At 40.6% G+C, this 22,123-nt stretch overlaps 1 pseudogene; it reads right to left on the minus strand.

The window, feature by feature from the left end:
* Nucleotides 1–21,052: 21,052 nt before the first annotated feature.
* On the minus strand, nt 21,053–21,923 carry LOC143262636 (uncharacterized; annotated as a pseudogene).
* Nucleotides 21,924–22,123: the final 200 nt, after the last annotated feature.

A 22,123-nucleotide genomic window follows, 5' to 3' on the forward strand; every position in this document is an offset into this window, starting at 1 on the left:
CTCGGCAGAACGCGTTCCCCGCTACTCACAATGTGTTTAACGAGCGCAGAGTGTTAGTCGCTAAGGTAACTAGGTCGAGATGATCGAGTTAAGTCTAAAAGCGGCATTCGGGGTGGAAAGGGAAGGGAACGATAAGCATTTTATCTTTTGCACTGTGGAAAATGTTGAGTGACACGTGTACAAGCTCCCGATACCTTCCGGCGAACGAGTTTCGCGGTGGAAATAAAGCAATTGTCGTTGCACAAACTGTGCTCGCGCCGTTTAGGTAGATCTTTGATCATTCCGTTCGCACAGAAAATGGTTTCATTGCTTTTATAAAGGTGCTTACGGATCATCCGCGTTCAGGACTGCCATCGGAGGTAGACGAAAAAGAAGTTCGAAATTTAAAAAATTTTTAAAATTGATAAAAATACAAAATTCATCGGTCCAAGCGATTTCTGAAATGTCCAATGTCTCGAGGTCAACCTAGAAACATATTGAAGCTTCAAATAGACCAGTTTATGGAACTGGTAAGATATTAAGAAAGATATTTGTAAGTATTGGACGGAACTGTCGCTGTCGTTGATCTTTTTTTATTCGATACGAACAAATAATTGCTCCAGCTACAATTGAGCCGTTTATTTTGAAAGTGGCATAAGTTACTTTTTCAAAAAAATCGAGTTAATGGCAACACTAATTACAATTGAACGGTATCTTTTCATTAAAAAAAAAGTGACTTATGCCACTTTCAAAATAAACGGCTCAATTATAATTTGTAAACTCTTATTGACTGCTTGCATTCTTTGTTCTTCACATAAATTTCATTTCAGCTGTTAGCAAACAGTGAAACGAAATATGTACGTACTAGGATCGATGCTCCCTGGAAGTAGAAATATCCAGTGACTGTCAGACACGGTACAAATAACGATCTCAATAAATTTTCGTGCTCGACTCTTTCACAATCGAATCTGTACGAGGAAAAATGTGTCTGTAAACTTTCGATCTTCCTTTTTGCTCGCGTACAGTCATTCGATTTATACCGTATCTCTGACTATGAAAGTTCATCGACACGTTTGGTCGAACGAAAGGCCAAATATTTTTGCGTTCTGGTGTTCACGCCGTGACTTCCGACCAGGGAAATGCCATAACGACGTATCTTCCTTCGGCTAAAAATCGACAAGAGGTCCATTTAGGACCAAAAGGTTTACTTTTGTAATATTCTGATATAAAAATAGTTTATTATCTAAGAATTTCATATTGAGTTCTCTGATGGATGATAATATATTTAAATAATACAATGATTAGATGATAAAACGTTTCGATAGCAGAATATTGGAATAATAAATGGTCTGATAAGACAATACAAGATGTATAAATTATAAAAGAGTAAAATATATATTTGGTATCTCTGTGCACACCATTTTAATTTTCTATTATATAAATATCGTCAGTATAGTCAAGCTTGAACGATAATAATTACTGGTTTTATTGACATACTGACGATATTTATAGGAAATAGAAATGGTGTGCACATAGATACCAAATAGATTTTTTACTCTTTTATAATTTATACATCTTGTATTGTCTTATCAGACCACTTATTTTTGCAATATTCTGCTATCCAAACGTTTCATCATCTAATCATTGTATTATTTAAATATATTACCATACAGCAGAGAACTCGAATGAAATTCTTCCATCATAAACTATTTTTGTGTCAGTATATTACAAAAATAAGTAAATATCCATTGGATATCCATACTTGAACGATAATAAATACTGGTTTTTATTAGCATACTGACGATATATATAGAAAATAAAAATAGTGAGCACAAAGGTTCCAAAAAGATTTTTACCTCTTTAATAATTTATATATCTCGTACTGTCTTATCAGACCATTTATTTTTGCAATATTCGGCTATCCAAACGTTTTATCACATAATCATTATATTATTCAAATATATTATCATCTAGCAGAGAAGTCGAATGAAATGCTTAGATATTAATCTATTTTTGTGTCAGAATATAAAAAAAGTAAACCTTCAAATAAGGAAGTACTATATTTGACCACTAGGTTATAAGAATTATCAAGAACCGATATACTTAAAAAATGATAAAGTAAGTAACAGCTTCAAGGAAAGAAATAATCGCGGTCCCGAAACTGATCGCGACTAACTAAGATCAGAGTTACCGGGTACTATTCAGACTGTTCGGGGCATGGTGCACCGAATCTTGATACAGATATAATTACAGAGTCATCCGATATTATTTACTCTCAGCCCCGTGCATTCATCCGATACGATTCAGGTAAGGTATTGTTATTCGATATGCGTAGTTCATTGGGGACACAGAAGGAGCCGACAACCGCAACTGTTCGTTCGGACCAACACAGAACTGCATAATCTATAGCCTATAGCATAGAATATGTAGATTCTATACCATCGACCTGGCTGCTATTTATGACGATCCTAGAGTGCCCAGATTTTTTCTAGCGAACTTTCAAGAGTTACCTCGCATGCGCGAAGTCGTAGAGCATCTTAGGGATTTCAGGATATTCTGGATATCCTAGTATTCCCTGTCCAGGATGGTCCCGAGGTCTTCGAAGCTTCTATGGAGTCCCGAACTTGCGAAATCCTTGAAATCCCTGATACTCGATTAAACCTGTTCGATACACGAAACCTCGGAAGTCGAGGTCCATAAGACTTTGCTCAGACCCCACATGTGTCAGATTGTGCTATTATGCTTAATTCCCGGTTCGAATGGTATCGCGGCGGGATTTACTGAAAGTACACAAAAGCGGAGTGGAGCATTGTCATTGTTAGGCATTACTTGGCGGTTTAGTGGAGCAGCAGTTCGGATTGCCAGCCGAATTACCAGACTTGGTTATTGATAGAAATACACGTGCGTTAGTGAAATAATTTGCCCAGTCAAGTATATGAAAGAGCATGGTATTTTATAGCAAGTATACATAATGTAGTAGACATGACTACTTTCTTTGTCTTTTTAAGCAGGCTGTACTAAACGAATAACAAGTATAACGTTTGTATTTTTATTGCGTGGGTATTATGTTCGTTATCAAGTTGGGTGAAACTCTCGACATACTTTTCCAAAGACAGTACTCCATACAGTACAAAACTAGCACTGGAATATCTCTGTTTCTTTTTTAATATGAAAAAATATTATTAACAGATGTCTCACGGTTAATAAGCTGAAAATGTCTATGAAACTGATATTTTTCTTGGTATCTTTCCTTCGAATCATTTCTCTATAAAACGAGATAATTTTTTTTCTTCTGACTTTATTTACTTTAAATCCTAGATACTGATAATGGAAGAATCGAATTTTGTTTCAACTCGTGACTGACTCATTTACTGCACTGCAAATGGTTAAAAACATTCTTGGTAAATCGGAATAATATTTTAAAAACTAACCAATTTACTAAAGTCATTAAACATTAAAATATTGGGCAAATCTATCAATCGATTGAAATGATGAAAAAGATTGGAATAATGAATAAGGTTAAAAGCTGATGAAAATTTAGAGAATACTTGTCGTAGATCCCGGTAACACGGACGGCTGAAAATACCATCGAAATCTGTGCTCGAACCCATGACTCGCGTAGTTATCGCATTTCCATCTCGTACGTGCAAGCATTTATCCATCGAATGATTCCGCGACAATATTTCCAGCGGTCGCAGACGATTTACAACAGAAATGCAACGCGACAGAGTCGCATACTAAATTTCAGCCGCATTAAATACCGCGGCGCCGAATGCATGCCGCAGCATCCGCGACATTTATTTCGCGTCGCGCAATCCAATTTGCATCTGTTTCTCTTTACGCGTATCCACTTTTCGCGAACCATTCGAAACGCGCGAATCGGATTTCCGCGGCGGGGGGGGGACGACGCCGAGCCCGGCACCGAACTTTCCAACAAACTCAATTGGGATTTCGTGTATCGTATCCTGGTCGATTAAAGACATGCTTATTATTCGAACGAAGTAATCGAGCTTTCCACGCACGGTTAAAATCCGGACGGCGTGCCGGTGCACGCGTTTCGCCTTTCGGAGTCGCAGCTTAGAAAATTTGCATAACGATATACAGACGTAATTGGAGCCTCTCTAATGCTGTTGTAGGTCAGATGAGCCAATTACTGTGCCTCGTTAGCGGACTCCTGGCGTTCCCACTGCTAAAAACAAATCCAGCAATTTAATGAACAGTTTTGAAGAACTCAAAGGTACAGAGTTTCTCAATAGAGATAACTGTATCAACAAAATTTCCTGTTTACGTTTCTTCTTCTCGAAAATACGATTTGATGATGATTCAGAGATGATTAAAATTTTCAGGTTATGTAGGTTATTTGAACAAATAATCACTGTTTTGTTCTCCGGTAATTTTAATTCGTTTCACCGACACAATTCGTTCACTATTTTCTCGAGTTTTGCTGAAAAATTCACGAAATCGATATAAAAAAGTTCAAACAAATTTTGTAGTATTAGAAGAAATTAATTTGAATTTAAGTAGAAATGTTTGGTATATCTTTTTCGATTATGTTATTTATGCTTGAAAATATACAAAAGACTCAGTAATTGGCTAGCTCACAGTAATTGGCTCCAGTGTCCTACACGTTCAATTAGCGAGGCCCCCCTCGGCCTCGGTCGCAAGTGGCCCTCGGGAACCCGTGAGGTCGCCGAAATATTGCCGTAGATCGGACGAAAAAATCGCGCGGCACCTAAAACCGGGAGATATATGTCCACGGATAATATGTGATCATTGCTTTGCACCCATACTCCTTAGCCCTCCCGCGTTTTACGAGTGGAATTCTTCTTCCGCTCGGCCCCTTTTCCGAGTCCTTGGGGCTGTTCCTCCTAGATCAGCAGTTATCGTTCGTCCGCGCTAAATAAGGCGAACGCTGTGTCGCCGATGAATCGATCAACTCGGTGTTCTATGTATCCTTTTTTTCTTGTCACTACCGAAATTTCAGTTTTTTAGGCGTGCATTTGACGCGACATCGGCGTTGGAGTCGCCTCTTTGTCGCGCAAACTGTTGCGCGATTGCGTGTCCCTCGGCGACGAAAAGCGCGGTCGCAGCTGCGATAATTATGAACGAATGTGTCGGAAATTTGACGTCGAAGTTTCGCGACACCGCGAGTCAAACCTGAGAATTTTGCGCCCGATTGTTTGAGCCATTAAGCTTACGGCCAAGTGGCGTGCCTTACCCAAAGGATGTAATGTACCATTTGCCTTCAGATTCCGGCAAGCTTCTAACATAATATTCCTTGGAAATTGCACCAGCGAACTTGAATTTTTCACGCGTTTAACGCGTCAACCGCTCTCCAAATTGATGTCGGAGTAGTTAGTTCAAATTGAATCTGAAGTTTCAACACTCTTCCGCAGCGCCGGGAAAGAGGGTATTGATAATTCGCGTTAATCGAAGATTGAACATCATCGATCATACTTTCACTGTACTTTGGTCTGTGTATACCTATTTTTACCACGTCACTTTTCTAATCGTTCTAGGGAAAGTTGAGAAGCCGGCTGAGGAAAAGTGATTTAACTTAGAAAATTGTTTCGGATAGAAATTTTAAAAAGTGTCCTCTGACCCATTTCGTAGAAATAATGTTGAACGGAAATTTTGAGAGGTGTCTTTTCTCCCCTTTCGTAGAGATACTATTAAATTAACGTTGTATAAAGTGTCGTTTCACCCATTCCGTAGAAATAATGCTAAACGAAAATTTGATGAAGTGTCGTCTTTAACCCCTTATGTAGAAATACTGTTAAATTAAAATCTCATTTTGACCCCTCTCTCGACTCCTTTCTCAGAAATTAGGCGAAACGAAAACTTTGAAAGATATTTTTGACGCTTCTGTAAAAAAATAAATTAAAATTCAGATTTTTAAATGTGCTTTGGCGGCGGTCGTAGTGTGTGTGCTTGGGTGAGAAAAGGAGAGGGGAGGCGTTTCGTCCGGAGCCCGCTAGAGGATTCATCAGTAAGGCTATCCTAGCGGGCCCTTGCCTTACACGTGGTAGTAGGACGAAGTCTCTGTATATATAGGGATCGAGGCGAATCGGTTACTAGCGGGAAGAGGAGCCCTCTGCTGGCGGGTCTGGAGGTAGCCGCCTCAGTGCTTTTCACTATTTTGGTAAAAAGTAGAGTTAATCGAATTGTTCGATTTATTTGCGTTTTCATAAATTCATATTCTTATATAATGACACGCGAATACAATCTCGCAAATAAGTGAGCTTTAGGGATTGCACGAAATCAAGACTGTAATATCGCGTTCGAAAATTTATTAATATTACGTTTCGCTGGTAGTACGACGTGTTTCCCCGAGGTGCCCTTTCGTTCTACTTTATTTCGCACTTCTAGCGCTTCCTGCCGCTTGGGTTTTATCTGGTTCCTTTGTCCTTGTTGTTCGGAAACGAACAGAATCAGGAAAAGTTTCCGCACAGTCCTTTAAGACTTTTAGGACTTCAATATTGTCTCCGAAGTGGCTTATTACTCCTGCGAACAATATCCGTGGTACTGGAAACAGATTTTGCTCCGGCTCTATTTGCTGTTGCGAGGAATTCCTCGAAACTGGAATCAATTCAGAAACACATTGAATATCTGAAGCTTATATTATTATATAAGCTTCGGATATTATAATATCCGATATAATATAATAATTTATATAATAAAATTTAAATTTATATATATTATATAATAATATAAAGCTTATATTATAATATAATATTATATTATTAGAATTTACATGATGCCGTTTAGTCAATCAATTTTTGTGCACTGCAAAAATCAATCGATGGAACAATGCGGTGGTTATAAAAACTGTTGCTCTAATTTCACCGGTAATTACAAACATTTCATTTGCTAAAATAATGCAATTAATTGTTGAACAAACCAACGAAATATTTGTTGTTGGCATTTTTATACTTGTAATTTCATAACGTTAATATTGTTACGGCGACTTGTCCAAATCAAGTCGCTGTAATGTGAAACTGCCCTGTTGTGAGCAACTCCTTAAAGAAAAATAGAAGAGAGGGGTTGCCACGGAGGTGTTTTATCAACGGACAATCGGAGAGTCGGGATCGGACCGTCGAGCGATCAACACCATCTAATTCAAAGATCTCTAACATATTCTAATTCAGTTGTATTATAGTTCGTGTTCTCTATTGTAAATAAAATGCCGCGACGCGGGAGAAGTGTTGTAATTCGTAACATTGGGGGCTCGTCCGGGATCGAAGAATCGATCGAAAATGTCACGCCGGCATTGGAGATCCTGTTTTCAAACCTCCGACAAGAATTATGCGAGCAACTGCAGGAGCAGCAGAGGCAGTTCGAGGCGGGACTGGAAGCGGACAGGCTTCAGCGCGAGGAACGGGAACAGGCTGCTGCGTCCGAACGAGAGGCTCGCATGGAAGAGAGGATAGCAAGGATCGAGAACCAATGCCAGGTGCTATCGGATTCATTGCGATATTCTCTCTTAAATTCTGCGGCATTCTCGTCTGTGGAACACTCGGAGGCGCGTGTAAATAGTGCGGGCACTGCTGTAAATAATGTTAATAGTGTATATAACGCGGGTGTACCTATTGCTCCGAGTGTTCCTGTATTTGCTTCACAGTCGGTGCCATCCTTGCCTGCGTGTCGTGAATCTACACGCTTCGAAACTGGATTAGGATATTCCGTGAAGCCGACACGTTATGACGGTTCCACGTCATGGGATGAGTACCGAATTCAATTTGAAATGGTCGCGAATGTAAATGGCTGGGACGAAGCAAAGAAAGCTGCGGCTTTAATTGCTTCGTTGGATGGTCCGGCTCGAGGAGTACTGACTTCTCTTCCCGCCGATAAGTATTTCGACTTCAATGAAATAGTTTCGGCAATCGAGTTTCGGTTTGGTCAAAAAAACTTTTCGAAGCTAAATTACGTTCTTTTTCAAAATTATAAACAGCGGCAAGGGGAGTCAATTTCTGCATTGGCCACGGAGATTGAGAGGCTGGCGCAATGTGCTTTCTCTGAATGTCCAATGGATGTTCGGGATCGTTTGGCCGCATCTCAGTTTGTGACGGCGTTGGCCAATGAAGAGATGAAGAGAATGTTGAGATATGAAAGTCTTACATCTCTTAGAGCTACGGTGACCAGAGCTCTAGAGATGGAAGCTCTCAATAAATTAAGCTCTCAAAAAACACAAACGATTGAACGGAATTTAAAACGTCCCTTTACTTCCGAGGGAATGCTGGAACGTGCGGCTGAACGGCATTCTGAACGAGTGGTTGGACATCAACGGGAGTTGCCGCATTGCTGGAGCTGTGGAAAAAAGGGCCACCTCCAGCGGGATTGTTTAAAGAAAATAAGGAAGGAGACTTCGCAGGGAAACTTCATGAAGTCGGTATAATGGGGGATAGTCCGACTTCATCTTCCGTTTTTCCCCCTGTCGTGCTGTGTTTGGAACCTATTCAGCAAGGGATTTTCTTCGTCGAAGGCATCGTTGGAGCGAAGAAAAGGAAAATCATCTTGGACACGGGCTCATCGGTTAACCTTCTACGGGAAACTTATGCTACAAGGCAGAATAGTTCGGCGAGCATGACAGGAGTGAAGATTTTTTCAGTCTCCGGTCAGAGATTACCGATTTTTGGTAAAAAGCATCTACCTGTTTCTATTGGAGAAGTCGAGACCGAAGAAGAGTTCTTCTTCGTCAGTATGATGGAAGAATGCATTTTAGGAATCGAATTTCTTAAAAAGCATGCCTGTCAACTAGACTTTACAAACGAGGTTCTTCATTTGAAAGGAATGCAAGTGCCGTTGCTGAAGTATGGAGAAGATTCGGCTACGAAGGAGATTTCGGACAGGAATACGAGAATTAAATATCTCGTATCAATCTGGGATTCCTTGGAAGTGTACGAGGATCTACTGTTTCGTAAGTGGGAATCCCCTGATGGAAAAAGTAACAAGTGGTTACTGATGGTTCCAAGAGAAATGGTAAGTTCGGTGATGACAGATTGTCATGATACACCGGCGGGTGGCCATTTCGGAGTGAACAAAACTCTGGACAGGGTACGTCGAAAGTTTTACTGGCCTGATAATCGCAAGGATGTGGAAGACTGGTGTCGTCGATGTAATACTTGTGTCGCAAGGAAAGGTCCGAGGGAGAGGGGACATGGACCTCTCAAGATTTATAATGTCGGGGCACCGTTTGAAAGGGTAGCGCTCGACATTGTGGGACCGTTTCCGAAGTCTGCGGCTGGTAACAAGTATGCGCTGGTCGTTGAGGATTATTTTACGAAATGGCCGGAGGTAGTTCCGTTGCCGGACCAGCGCGCGACGACTGTTGCGAAGGCCCTTCTTACAGAAGTTGTAAGTCGTCATGGCGTACCGTTGGAACTTCATTCGGATCAGGGGAGAAATTTTGAGTCGGCGGTCTTCAAGCGGTTGATGGTGCTGCTTGGTATTAAGAAGACTCGCACTACTCCTTTGCATCCACAATCTGATGGGCTCGTGGAGAGGTTGATTCGGACTCTGCTGCAGTATTTGTCAATGTTTGTAGCGGATCATCAACGGGATTGGGACGATTGGATACCGTTATTTTTACTATCCTATCGCTCAAGCAGACACGAGACAATGAAGAACACTCCATCGATGATTCTCACTGGTAGAGAGCTTCGACTTCCAATGGATCTTCAGAGAGGACTCCCGCCTGAATCAAGATATGAGGAGGACGAGTTTGTTCAGCAAACGCGTATCAGACTGGCTAAAATTCATGAATTTATTCGCCAGAGACTGAGAATTAGCGGAGACAAAATGAAATCTTGGTATGATGTTTACGCTAATTCAATTACGTTTGCTACAGGCGAGAAAGTATGGCTGTTCCAACCACGAAGGACGAAAGGAAAATGTCCCAAGTTGCAGTTCGCGTGGGAAGGTCCTTATGTGGTACAGGACCGCCTGAACGACATTATTTATCGTGTAACTCGTTCTCCGAAGTCGAAACCGAAGATCGTACACGTTAACCGCTTGGCTCGCTACGACGCTGTACACAGAAGCCTTTGACTGTCTCTCACCCAAGAAGAGGACGTTTCTTCGCAGAAGACGAGGGAGTGATCTGTGTACTGACACGCTGAGCTCTTTCCATTTGTGGAAGTAACGGTTCGATGGGGGAAGGAAGTTGTATCCTCTGGAAGATTACGTCCTCCCATTGGGGAGTGGGGACGTGTTCTCAGGAGGGTACACCCTTTCCTGACTGGTCCACAAAATGAGATGCACCGGATCCCATATTACTGCAGGTAGTATCCTGTGGTGATTGGAGGTGCATCCGGGGAAGAGTTTTGGTGATTGATCAGAGCAGGGAACTCCCGGGAAGTCTGCAAGTGAGAAGTTCTCAAAACTTCTTCAAGAAAGAAACGCTCAAGCCTCAAAACGAAGAATTAAGAGGAAGGGTGAGCGACAGAGATTAGAGCTGTACGCGTCGTAGAAGTACTGACGTTCTGCTCAAGGTTTTTTTGGGTGGTTTTCCCTTGAGACGGAGGACAAATGTCAGGACGTAAACTGTCTGGAAAAGGCCACCTGGGTAACTAATTACATTCTTTCCTTGTTTACCTACTTTTCAGACAGAAGTACTTGCGGTGGAGGTTACCTGTCAGTTGTCCGATGGAACGATAGTTCGAGGTTATAGGACTGAAGCTGGCAGGATTAACGGTTCGATTGTCGTTGGTCAACACAAGTGAAATTTGCCGCGGCCGGGACGGCCGCTCATTCGGCGAGCAGGGCAATGTTACGGCGACTTGTCCGAATCAAGTCGCTGTAATGTGAAACTGCCCTGTTGTGAGCAACTCCTTAAAGAAAAATAGAAGAGAGGGGTTGCCACGGAGGTGTTTTATCAACGGACAATCGGAGAGTCGGGATCGGACCGTCGAGCGATCAACACCATCTAATTCAAAGATCTCTAACATATTCTAATTCAGTTGTATTATAGTTCGTGTTCTCTATTGTAAATAAAATGCCGCGACGCGGAAGAAGTGTTGTAATTCGTAACAATATTAAACGTCGTCTGTGAAATTCTGTGCTGCATATAGTATTGCAAATGGTTCAAACAAATAATTCTTCCTAAAACGCGTGTATTTATATTCAAATGACATCTCTTACATGGAAATATTTCATGTGAAATGTATTTAGACAATATATTGGGTTGGCAACTAAGTAATTGCCGATTTGTTCCATGAAATAAAAAATTTTTTTTTACTTGGAATGAAGTTTAATCTGTAATGTATTTTCCATTTTGTTCGCTGACTTTTTGCCATCTCTCTGACAATTTGAAAATTCCACGCTTTCCGGCTAAAAACTGAGTTAAGTGAAATTTTACACCGTCATCATCATTAAAAGCTTTACCACGAAGGGAGTTATTCAGGGATCGAAGTAAGTGGTAATCCGATAGCGTGAGATCAGGGCTATATGGTGGGTGCAACATCAATTCCCAACCAATATCCATCAATTTTGGCCGAGTGGACAAAGACGTGTGCGGCCTAGCATTGTCCTGCTGAAAAATAACACCTTTACGATTGACCAATTCTAGTCGCTTTTCCTTGACCGCTGCATTCAATTTGTCGAGTTGCTAACATTCACGGATAATAAAAAATAGCATAATAATAATAATAATAATGATTTTATAATATAACATTTACGGATATCATAAAAATCTATAACTTTTCTTTTTTTTTTTTTTTTTTTGTTTAACGTGGGGAAAAAACTGCTGGTCAGACACCCCCGTGCGGGGTTTGACCCGCTAAAATCCCCACGGCGGCCTAGGGCGCTGGTGAGTAGCGGGGGAGCCACGGGAACTCTCAAAGAACACAACCGCGGCTCCCCCTCGCCTGGCCGGCCACCAGGATGGAATGGCGGTGGCCGGCCGCGTCCCAGGGGGGAGATTTATACTCCCCCCATGAATCATCTTGCTTCGGCGGTGCGGGGGACCGCACCCAACACCGCCTCGTCACTCCCACTGTGGGAAGGACAGCTTCAGTTGGGGGGGGGTGGCGGGCGGCAGGCAATTAAACCAGTAATCTGGTACACCCGCCGCCCGCCTATTCTCATCTGCTCGGGGGGGGGGGGCTCTAGGCGTGGGCGCACACGCCGCACCCCCCGCTCACGGCGACCCCGCTCGGCAGCCTCCTTCTGCAGCATCACCTCTTCGCAGAAGGCGATGGCTGCCGCCCATTTTCTCGGGCTCTCCAGCATGGCCCCAACTAAGCTGGAGAGAGCGAGGTCGCGACCAACATCCCGTCTTAGGACTCGGCGCAGCACTGAAAAGGCAGGGCATACCTCCAGTGTATGCTGCGCCGAGTCCTCCTCCGCGCCACAGTGGAGGCACACCGTCGTCGCTTCCCGACCGATGCGACACAGGTAGACACCGAAGCAGCCATGCCCGGTGAACACCTGCGTCGCACGGTACGTGAGCCTGCCAAACCGCCTCTCCCGCCACGAGGTGAAGTGCGGCAGGAGAGCCCCAGGGACGTGCTCGCTGGCATGGGAACAAAGCTCCGCATGCCATCTGGCGAGCGCAAGTCCCCGAGCCTGGAGCTCGAAGCACTGGACCGCCTCCTGCTCCGGCGGATCCCCCCGAGCCCGGGAGACATCTATAACTGTAATCGGCAATTATTTAGTTGCCAACCCAATAGAATAAAAGATATTGGTTCTATTGTACATTTATGCTATCTTACTCCACAATTATTCGAACCGACAAGCCAAATTTGAGAACACCGTCGAAATTAGTGTTCATTTTGTATTCGCGCGACGACTGCGATTATATGTTTACGACGGCGAAAAAAAAATGGAAAATAAAGGGATTCTAAAAGTTTTCGAATGTTCCGAGTTATACCAGGAACAGAGCGAACTCCACTTATTAGCGGACGTAACCTATCTGTTCGTCCCTGGGATGAGTTACTTTTCCTCTGTCGGACTCTTTTTCAGTTCTCTTCCTACATCTATCCGTTCTGCTTAAACTTTCCGGGCAAGTCCTCAGGGGTTTCGAGCACTTTCCAGCGCTGACTGAACCTCGTGTTATTGTCATATGGATGTAATTCTTTCTTGCTGCGCGAAGTCGACGTGAACTCGATCATGTACGAATAGATTCTGCTGGACCCTTTTCATTCGTGATTTACGCGGTACCCATTCCGGTGCTCGTACATCAGTTTCTCCCTCGATCATTTCACTTTTGCAACGTCCTGTACACTTGCGAGGATCAGTCAATAATTAAGTTAACCTAAAAAATATGGGAAATTTGGGAAACGATACGCTTAATCGAGCCTCGCGTATCATTTTTATAGCTGCCTGTTGTCGACGATTATGAAAACGATATGTAATCATATGATACATAATTCACCGGAAAGAATGGATCTCATGAAATCCCCCTTATCAGAAGCTCCGCCCGGTTAATTTGAACTTGACATGGTTAATCCTAAACGTGCGGACTGCACGTGGCAGCCCGTATTTTACGGTTCCGCGCGATTTCCGCCGTAACTAATTAAACGTCGTATTAGGCTCCGACTTTCTGCCAGTTTCTTTCGACATTAAACACCTTTTCTCATTTATTACTGACTTCAACACATCGACTGCCACGCTTCGACAACCACTAAAATTTCACGAAATTAAAGTATTTCAATTCATTAAATTACGAATTGCAAAGCAAACTTGTATCTCGTGAATCGCATTTCCAATATTATTACGTTTCGCGGGTATTAATAAAATTAAGAAATTATGACGGATTAGCGTGAAAATCAATTTTCAAATCTGATAATTCAATCATTTTCGATCGCCTATATGTAGACGACGCGGCTGTCAAAGTGTTAAAGTACAAAAAAGAATTTTTAAGAGAAAAATTTACAAAAGATATTTAACTTATCAATTAATTCGTTCGATAAATAAGAGCAAAGTTTGTAATTTACTAATATAAGAAGGGTATACTATTTCCCTTTGTTTTACTGTTCTTCCTTTCACATGTATGTGTAATATTTAATTAATGATCCTTGATTGCAATTGATCCTTGTTTCCAATGTATCATTGTTTATACTTTCTAGTGAGTTTGTTAGTTAACTATTGCTGCTCGTAACTGTACAAGTTGTACGTTAACCTACACCTAAATGAACTAGTGACGTCACGCAGAAGCGTTCTTTCATTCCGGTTCGTTCCTTTTGTTTTCAAGAACACGAATCGAGCGAGCCCAGCACGCTCTAAATTACACTAAAACCACACACAGCGTATCCCTTGACTGACTTTCTCAGCTACTTGGTCCCGGCAAACAGTTTTTGTTGGAGGCGGTGGCGGGATCACGTTCAGTTCGCCGAAGAGACCGTAAAATTTACAATCAAGATGTTCACCCGAGGAAACGTATATCGAAAGGGATTTGCATTTGAAAGTGTGTATTCTGACACCGAAATTAGGCTGCTCATAGTTCGTACATCAAAGTTCAGCCGGCGAAGTTCCCATCTCGTCTCGGAACTCCCCATCGCGTGCGCGCGGGAACAGATTTACGTTCCGAAATTTCGCGGAAACTGCAACCGTCAGCGAAAGTTCGACGGCTCCGGTCCTCGAAACGTGACCAAATAAAAGTCTGTGTGTTTGACGAACGGGGGGATCCTGGAATTCGCGTTAACGCTTTTCATTAAAAATCGACGTCTACCTGGCAACGGTTGATGATCACTTGCGAAACGGTATATCTCGCCGCGGTTGCAGATCCGGAAAGTCATTACAACTTGACACACTTTTACAATGTTTTTTACGAGTGCTGCATTAGAGCCTGCACGTCACGTGTATCCTGTCTTACAAACGACGACTGTTCATATAGGGTGTCTCGTGAAAACGAAGCGAGAATACTGTCTATGGGATCGATGACCGAGAACCATGTTAGTTCGAAAATTATTCACACTAAATAGAGCACTCGAAGTGACTGACCTGCGTTATTTAAAAAAAATGACATTACTGCATTTATTTAAACTTACTAAAGAAAATGTAGTTAATTATTTTCTGCGAAAGTAAAATAGATTTTCTACGTTTTTAAAAGGAAAAGTGAGAAACCGATTATTATTACTATGATCAGGATTTGATAGATTTAGTGTTAAAACGTGATTTCAGAGATCAAGCTAAGATGGTGAGTGTCTTTTTTTATTATTGTTGATGCCACAGATCCACACTTATATTTTAGTACGTTACTTGTGTATATAATTATTATTAATAGTTCACCATGATATAAAGCAGGCAAAGAACAATAAAGTAAATTATTCTTGAACTTGTACAATTTAGAAGAATTTCACATTACAAATTGATGAATTAGTAAACGCAATATTAAAATATTGCAATAAAATGAAACGCTTGAGCCACCTTGTACTGCTCATCTCTGTCAACCCTCTGGAAAAACATTCGATGAAACAAACCGTGCATTTGCAAAATTAATTATCAACGTATCGGTTGCAGAAAATATTTTTATTAGCGCTGAAAGCCGGTTCAACAATAACAGCTCCGCTCGCACAAATATATTAAACGTATTGACAACGGTTCCGCGAATGTGGGCCGGGTAAATACCATAATGAACAATATATACGAGAACAGTAGCGAACCATCGTGGAGAAATAAGTGGAAAATTCTGAATAGAATTTTTCCCAGAGTCCCTTCATATTGCTCAATTGAATACGGATTTTAACTAGGCCTGCGAGTCGTTCTATACGATTTCATTTGCAGCTTTGCACGAAAATGACAAATTACATTTTATACCCATTGTCGCTTGACAAATTTCTGTTTTCGCGCCCTGCGATTTATCTCTGTTATTTCCTGATGTGGAAAAAATGTACGAAAATAGTTGTTGGTGCAAATTTTTGGGAAAATTTAGACAATTTTCAATTTCGTAGTTCCCTTGGAATTATTTCGAATTTTCTGCGCGGAGTTATTTTTAAGGCTGCTTTTTTAAACAGCTTTAATAATACGATGGTAAAAGGAAATCGGTGTTATTAAAAAACACGAGAAAATAACATTGTAGTTTCGTCATTATTTTGCATCTAGAGATTCATATTTCCTAGTTTCGAGTTACCAGTTCTTGTATAGTGGTGCAAAAAATTCGAGCGAATAGAAGGTTTACAGAAATACGCGAAATCTTAATGAACTAATAGCAAATGAAGATATGGTGATAATTTATTGCGTGCATTTAACGGCGTCTTTCGCCAATATTTTTTTCTATTTATTTAATGGCGCTTCGTTCAATTAACCTCACATGTATTAACCATTTATAATCGAATTGTTCGGATAGTTGTAAGCGAATAACGGCTCGGTTTGCATATCAAACAAAGTAGCAATATGCTCGATCCAATATAATCGTTGATCTCCGGTAAAAAAATTGTCGTCGGGTCAATTACCTCGCGTGATGTTGGCGAGATCAATTGCTCGTTTCATCGGTTGCGCCCGTTTGCGGAATAACGATTTATCGGCGGATTGCGCACCGGGTGACGTTTATCAGGATAATAATTAATCGAAGAATGGCGTAAATGAATAATGGACTTCCGAAACCGTTGGCATTAAAGTGACACCGTCCGGACGTTCGCTATTCTTGGAATCTCCGCAACGCGTAAATCGTAGGAATGACCGCCTCTATCTGTTAGTGTTTTAGAAGTCAGACGCAACAATCGAAACGATAAACCAAAAAATTTTGCTTTCTCGTATCTACGATAATCGCTCTTGGAAGCTGTAGAGTCGAATACGGAGATTTCGTAAAATCTTGCATATAATTTTTGGTCGGATTAGTATACTCAGTAAGTATAGCGTTGTGTAATTGAAAATGGAAACATTACAACTACGAAAACAACTAAACATAAGAATCTAATTAGTTTCGAAGATAATTTTCGAGACGCCGCACATTCCAGAGGGTTGTTTCAACCCTCTCGAATTCAAGTATCACTTAACTTTCCTGCTATATTTGCTTTTAACAACAGAAACCTGGACGGAGTACATGAGAATTGAAGGTATGAAGTCGGGCGAAATCCCTGGTGGGGAAAATGAAGCGGGATAAAGCATACATTCAATATTACAAAGTTCCGGGGTAACATTCCTGCGGCACGGAGGAAACACCATGGTTAAACAAACGTTTCCCATTGAAAACTGGAGCAAAATTCAAGGAAGAATTTTAAGGGACGTGTCACTCACAGTGTCGCTAAGGTAAAGACCACTCATGCAAAAGTAAACGAGCAGAAAACAACAGATTTCTTTAAAAAGCAGAGAGCGAAGAAATAAACGTACAGCAGGAAGCACATAAGGTAAAGACACTTTGCATCAGAGAAAATAGTCTCGTGCAACATTTCCGTCGTCGTCGTCTGTGCCGTCGGGGCTCTGTAAAAGCCATTTACGTTCAACTTGGACGGGTAGATGTACATGCGTAGTGGAGAAGATAGAGATACAAGCGTAGAGGTAGATGTAGAGGTACATGCGTAGAGGTAGAGGTAGAGGTACATGCGCTGAAGTCGAGGTGTAGTTAGAGGTACACGCATAGAAGTAGAGGTAGAGGAACATACGTAGTGGTACAGGCGTAGAGTAGAGACCTATACATCTACCTCTACCCTTGCGCCCGGTACCTCTACCTCTACCTCTACGTCTGTACGTCTACCTCTACCTCTACCTCTACCTCTACCTCTACCTATACACCTGTACAACTACCTCTACTTCTACGCCTGTACCTCTAACTCTACTTCTACGCATGTACCTCTAACTCTAAACCGACGCATGTACCTCTACCTCTACGCATGTACCTCAAACGCTACCTCTACGCATGTACCTCTACCTCTACCGCTACGTATGTGCCTCTATCTCTATCTCTACCTCCACCTGTTACCTCCATCCACCATATCAACCTCCACCTTTACGTTGTTTCACTTCGTTTCGCATTCATCATTTACGTTATTTTACGTGTTTTACTTTGCTTTACGTTATTTCGCCTTGTCTCACGTTGTTATTTATTACAGTTTTATGTTCTTCTGCGTTCTTATGCTTTGTTTTTAGGTTGTTTTATATTGTTTTACGTTGCTGTACGTTGCGTCAAGTTGTTTTTTTTGTTTCGCATTGATGATTTACATTATTTTACTTTGATTTTATGTTGGTTTACGTTGCTTTACCTTGCTATACGTTGTTTTAAGTTGTCTCACGTTGTTTTTTAAATAGTATTACGTTGTTCTACGTTGTTATACATTGTTTTTACGTCGACTTATACTGTTTTACATTGGTTTATGTTGTGTTACGTTCTTTTACTTTGTTTCGCATTCATGATTTACGTTGTTTTACAATGATTTACGTTGTTTTCTTTGTTTGGTGTTGTTTTTAAAAGAGTATAGCTTTGGTTTACGTTGTTATACATTGTTTTTCGTTGTTTTATTTTGTTTTACATAGCTTCACGTTGTGTTACGTTGTTTTGCTTTGTTTCGCATATATGGTTTATGTTTTTTCTCGGTATTTTACCATGTCTTTCTTTGTTTCGCTATGTTAACAAACGTTGTTTTACGTTGTTTGACATTATTTTTACGTTGTTTTACTTTGTTTTGCCTTGCTTTTCGTTGTTTTACGTTGTCTCACGTTGTTATTTAAAACAGTATTACGTTGTTTTACGTTCTTTTACATTATTTTACGCTGTTTTACTTTTTTTTATCGTCGTTTTACGCTATTTTACCTTGCTTTACGTTGTTTTACGTTGTCTCACGTTGTTGTTTAAAACAGTATTACGTAGGTCTACGTTGCTATAGTATGCTTTTACGACGTTTAATTATTTTTACATTATCTAACGTTGCTTTACTTTGTTTCTACGTTGTTTTACGTTGTTTTACGTTGTTTTACCTTGCTTTACGTTGTTTTACGTTGTCTCAAGATGTTGTTTAAAACAGTATTACGTTGTTCTACGTTATTATCATTGCTTTACGTTGTTTTATTTTGTTTTACATAGCTTTACGTTGTGTGACGTTGTTTTACTTTGTTTCGCATATATGATTTATGTTTTTCACGTCGTTTTACCTTGTTTTTCTTTGTTTCGCGTTAATGATTATCGTTTTCTAAGTTGTTTTGCTTGTTTTTCTTTGTTTCGCTATAATGATTTACGTTGTTTTACTTTGTTTTTACGTTGTAGTACATTATTTTACCTTCCTTTACGTTTATTTTCGCTTTCTCGCGTTGTTGATTAAACAACCTCGATTATTACGTGAAACAAGCTAAAACAACATAAAAACGTCGTTTATATAGCGTACATATAGCTTATATATAGCTTAAATATAGCTTAAAATCCATGCGAAATACATGATGTAGCTTCAAATGCATAACAAACAAACGGTTTAGCTTCAAATTGATACGAAACACGTGATTTAGATTCACATTTAAGCGAAACACATGATTTCTCTTCAAATTCATGCAAAACACATGATTTAGCTCAAAATCCATGCCAAATGTAAGGTTTAGATTCAAATCCATGCGAAATAGACGATTTAGCTGCAAATCCAAGCGAAACAAACGATCTACCTTCAAATCTATGCGAAATAGATGACTTGGCTTCAAATTCATGCGACACAAACGATTTAGTTTCAAGTTCATGCGGAACACATGATTAGCTTCAAAACCATGCGAAATAGAAGATTTATCTTCAAATTCATGAGAAATAAACGATTTAGCTTCAAATGCATACGCGATACAAACGATATAGGTTCAAATCCATCCGAAACAAACGATTTATCTTCAAATCTATGCGAAATACATGATTTAGCTTCACATCCATGCGAAATAGAATATTTAGTTTCAAATCTATGCGACACAAATGATTAAGTTACAAATCCATGCGAAACAAACGATCTAGCTTCAAATCTACGAGAAATAGAAGTTTGGCGGCGGTTCAAAGTGTCGTTGTCGTGGAAAGGAGAGGGGACACGTTTCGTCCGGGGCCCGCTAGAGGACTCATCAGTAAGGCTATCCTAGCGGGCCCTTGCCTTAGACGTAGGGGTAGGACGAAGTCTCTGTGTATATATAGGGATCGAGGCACACAGAAGACTTGGCTTCAAATTCATGCGAAACAAACGATTTAAATTCAAATTCATTTGGAACACATGATTTAGCTTAAAATCCATGCGAAGTACATGATGTAGCTTCAAATGCATACCAAACAAACGATTTAACTTCAAATTGATACGAAACACGTGATTTAGATTCAAATTTAAACGAAACACATGTATGTCAAAACGACCCCGGTTGCAATTAACTCTTTGAACGCTGCATTTATATACTTTTGAAAGACGGCTGGCGAATTACATAACCCAAACGGAACCTTTAAAAATTCATAATGACCGGTGGGAGTTACGGGGGTGGTATATTTTCTGCCATTCTCATTAATGGGAACATGAAAAAATCCATTTCTGAGATCCAACGTACTAAATACTTTCGCGCCTTCTAATAAATCCAATTGATCCTCTATCAAAGGTAGGGGATATCTATCATTTACCATTTTTTTTTATTAAGCTGTGTGTAGTCAATACAAATTCTAGTTGTGCCATCCTTCTTCTTTACTAGTACAATTGGACTTGCGTAATCTGAACAAGACTCTCGAATTATTTCATCTTTCAACCATGACGTTATTCGTTTATCAACTTCAGATTTATCGCGGTCTCTCGTACACTGGGATCTCGTCTTGCAGTATCAAGCTCATTTTAATCCCTACTTCTTTCGTTTTAGATGGTTTATCATTTGCAACACAATCTTCTATAACATTTCTGTGTTCAGGAACCGCAACGTGTGATAAATCTACATTGTCAACTATAGCCTCGACATTGACATTAAAAATTTCCGGCAAATCTATTTATTTAATAGAAATTTCTTCTCCTTTCATACTTAGTTCTACGGAATCTAAAAATTCTGTACTGATTATTAAACTATGGGACGCGACAAGTATTGGGTAGAACGTGTATATTTATTGGATATGTTATCTGATTTATTGCAATAGTTGTTGAAAATTCCCCTAATGTGTGGTTGTTCTCTGCTCCGACACCACGAAATTGCAAAATCTTATTATTCAATCGAGGAGCACCAATTTTAACATAATAATCCGCTCGCATCAAATTCAGATCGCTTCCAGAATCTATTAACGCTGTCAACTTACAATTTTCGATTTGCACTTCTTTAACTCGCTTCTTTCTCGACGCTTCAGACACACTACTCACAACCCTTGCTGGCCCATTCGCACCGTTACAGCTTGACGCAACATGCCCATAGCCTTGACACTTAAAACACTTGGGTCCTCTTTCTTTCGTCGGGCAGTTTGCAGCCGTATGGTATCGGTTTCCACACAAAAAACATCGCCGTAATTCTTGCCGTGCCACTTGCTGTGATTCACCTTGTGACGAGGTTCCATGGACGGTCGTCTTCTTCTTCTCCTCAGGGCGCCTGTTTTTCGTTCTTGATTTTTCCTTCATGTCTTCGTAAATTTTGAATCTTTCTTTCAACTCACGTATATTTCTAGCACCGTACAATATCGTTTTGTTTGTCTCGAAATCCTGAACTCCGTCAATAATATACTTAATAACTGTTTAGACTTCCACGTCTGCTTGCTTCGCAATCTCCAACATTTGATAAATGTATTCTTGATACGACTCGTTCGATCTTTTAATTTTACGTCACAACTCTTTATGTATCTTGTACGTATCTGCAGTTTTACCAAATTCGGACTCCAATGCTCGCTTCATCTCGACCCATTTGCGACAACATTTTTCACAGTCGACGGACAATCTCGCCGATGCACGCAATAACCGCTTCGCATAAATAACTTTTTGTACTTCACTCCATTCACATAGCTCCGCCATGTCTTCAAACTCTTCGAGCCAACAACGAATGTTTGCTTTATCGTCTCCGCTAAATGTACGCATGGACTCCTCAACATCCCTGAATGTTAACGCCTGCATCCGTCGCACGCATCGTCTCACATCGCTTCCTTCTTCTTCATCTTCACTGCCATCAATATCATCTTCCTCTTCGGCATGTTCGATTTGCAACATTATGGCTGCTTTAAGCCGATCTTGTAGTTGCTTTTTATTTCCCGACGTCCTCAGCTTGCGGCTCTTCAATTCTTCCTTTAAACCGGTTAACTTCATTGTTAGAATTT

This window comes from Megalopta genalis, unplaced genomic scaffold (assembly GCF_051020955.1).
Source record: "Megalopta genalis isolate 19385.01 unplaced genomic scaffold, iyMegGena1_principal scaffold0158, whole genome shotgun sequence".
NCBI lineage: Eukaryota > Metazoa > Arthropoda > Insecta > Hymenoptera > Halictidae > Megalopta > Megalopta genalis.